The following is a 2,774-nucleotide window of genomic DNA, read 5'->3' as shown; positions in this document are numbered from 1 at the left end:
ATACCAATGGAAAACACAGAGAAACTTACCTCCTTGCATCGGAGACGAGGCTTTCAAATCGGTCGATTTACCTTTCTATCGAAACGACTCGATGAATACGAAAAATCTAGACAACCGAATAAGGCCCATTTAACGGCCTATACGACACTACTCGACGACACGTGGAAACAATATCGATTGTTACAAGAGAATTAGAAGATTTAGGGGAGATAGACGACGCGCGCGTTTCCCAAGTAACCGACACATATTACAATCTGGTAATACGAATACACACTCTCATGGATGATACACCAGCATCGTCGTCGAAATCACAAGGCTGCGAGTCATCTAATGTCGCCGAGCCGACATCAATTAAACTGCCCTGAAATTCACCTGCCTACTTTCGACGGTACCATCGAAAATTGGCATTCATTTTACGACTCCTTCTTATCCACTATCGATCGAAGCGAGCGACTTACACCCGTGCAGAAATCCCACTACCTACGATCCTCTTTGACCGGAAAGGCCGCGCGAAGCATACAATCGTTAGATGTCACCGAGTTAAATCATTCGATCGCTATTGACGTTCTGAAGGAAAAATTCGACTGCCACAGTCAAGTCTGCATGCGCCACTAGGACTTGATTTTTGACTATCCGAAAATAACCAAAGAGACACCCGAAGCGATAGATGATTTTCTTGAGACGGTCAAGGTAAACCTCCAAGCGTTAGAAAAACTCGGTGAACCAGTTACCTCAAATGTCGCTCTTATAAAATTATTCACATCGAAGCTACCCTCAGCCATCATTCGCAAATGGCAGCGCACATTGCCGGACGAGAAAATGCCGTCATATACGCATCTGGTAGACTTTCTGAAAACACGGACGAACGGCGACAGGACAAGTTCAGCATCAACCGTGATAAAATGAGAGCCCGATCAACACAAACGTCAGCGATCGAACGCACCGCGAAGTTACGCATTCACAACTACACATAATACGTTGGTGTGTCCGAATTGTCAAGGACAACACGAATTATGGAATTGTGACGTCTTCAAAGCGAAGTCGCCTAAAAAACGCCTTGAAATCGCCAAGAGGGCGTCTCTATGTACCAATTGTTTAGGTAAGGGACACGCTATTACTCATTGCTCCGCCGGTTCATGTCGCATCTGCAGGCAGCGACACCATACATACCTACATCAAGACCATGGTCATAGCAAATCACGACCACGTGTAAGCCGATCATCGAGCGATCGATCACCCAACGGTCGATCTTCGCCTAGTTCACCGACCCCGCGATCGTCACATCGTTCGAGACGCGCATCCACGTCTCCCCGATCGTCTCCGCGAACATCACCGAAACGTGAATCTCGGTTATCGCGAACGACGGCATCGGGATCAAATATATCGTCCAGTCCTAGACGACAAGGAAAACAACGACGTCATCAAACGACCTTGTTAGGGTCCGAACCACAGAAAACGGACTCATTGACCTCGCTTCCTTCTGAACCACTGCAGCACGATTTGTTAGTCACAGCGCAGGTCAACGTATTGAACAATAAAGTTCAACCATTCCGTTGTAGAGCTCTGCTAGACACCGGCTCTAGCATGAACTTTATCACCGAAAAACTCGCTGATTCGCTAAAACTTAACCAACGGAAACGTTAGATCCCAATCGGAACACTCAACACGTTATCGACAACCTCGAAACGTTACATCACGGCCACGATCACCTCCATCGACGGCACATACGAACGCACCTTGACGTTCCTAATCATACCGACAATATCGCCTTGGGTCCCAGATCAACCCGTAGATCGCTCAATAATACATATACCGAGGAATCTCCAACTAGCCCGGTAAATACCTTCGCTCCTCTGGACACACCGACGATAATTGACGCAGTTCGATATCCTTGTAAACCGACGCCAGGCGTTTCTTGCCTCGTAAAGACGAATCTTTCGAACGGTGTCATTCGCGTTCAATTCGTTTTTCTAGCGAGGGGCCTCGAATCTTTAAACGACGAGAAACCTAATCACTTTCAGACAACTTTCGTTTAAAGACGAAAGAACGTAAAGAACTGGGTTCGGCCTTCTCCCATCTGCGTATCTTTCGGGGAGTCGATTGCGATGGTCATCTCCTTTGTCGGATACGATTCGAATTGGTCGAATAAGCTGGCAAGTGCTAGATCCGTCTCATCTCCTTCTTCCGTCGAATATTAGCCGAAAAATCTTGCCACCGTATTACGCCGAAATATTCGACGATGTTCATTCGCAAGCGATAAAGCTTCGCTACTATTCGCGATCGGCGCTGCTCTACTACGAAATATCAAATTTATCGCGTAGCCGCGTACACGGGAGAAGGAAAGAGATCGTAAGGGCGGTATTTACCCACCGCGAGAGACAGGCTACGAAAGACGAGCACGAGCGACTACAAAGTTCAATCGGGCTCGATAAAGCTTAACTTGCTCCGCGGAGAGCGGCCATTTGGAATTCTAGTGGCGTGTACGGTGTGCTCGGTGCGTTAACGAGTTCGATCGTCATCGTAAATAAGCAACCAGCGGTCCGAAAAATCTCGCCACGGTCAAGAAGACTTAAGAAGCCGTTCGCGGAAGATGGGCGGCGCCACCCGCTATTTCTCGGCCGGAAATTACAGGTGACTTAGCGCGGTCTCTCTGCCCCCGCTTCTCTCGACAGACAGAGAGAAGAGGGCGCGGGCGCATCGTAAAATCCAAGCGAAGAGAAAGAAAGAGAGAGAGAGAGAGAGGCGTCGCTCGTCGAAAAAATCAGACGCGATCT

The 2,774-nt window shown here is 48.2% G+C and overlaps 1 pseudogene; it reads left to right on the top strand.

The window, feature by feature from the left end:
- Positions 1-282: 282 nt before the first annotated feature.
- Positions 283-1,644, top strand: LOC117240498 (annotated as a pseudogene).
- The last annotated feature ends 1,130 nt before the right edge of the window (positions 1,645-2,774 follow it).

The sequence above is a fragment of the Bombus vosnesenskii genome, unplaced genomic scaffold, assembly GCF_011952255.1.
Source record: "Bombus vosnesenskii isolate JDL3184/JDL3185 unplaced genomic scaffold, Bvos_JDL3184-5_v1.1 scf7180000014708, whole genome shotgun sequence".
Lineage (NCBI taxonomy): Eukaryota > Metazoa > Arthropoda > Insecta > Hymenoptera > Apidae > Bombus > Bombus vosnesenskii.
The sequence above is the reverse complement of the archived record's forward strand: the minus strand, read 5'-3'. Positions and strand labels throughout refer to the sequence as shown.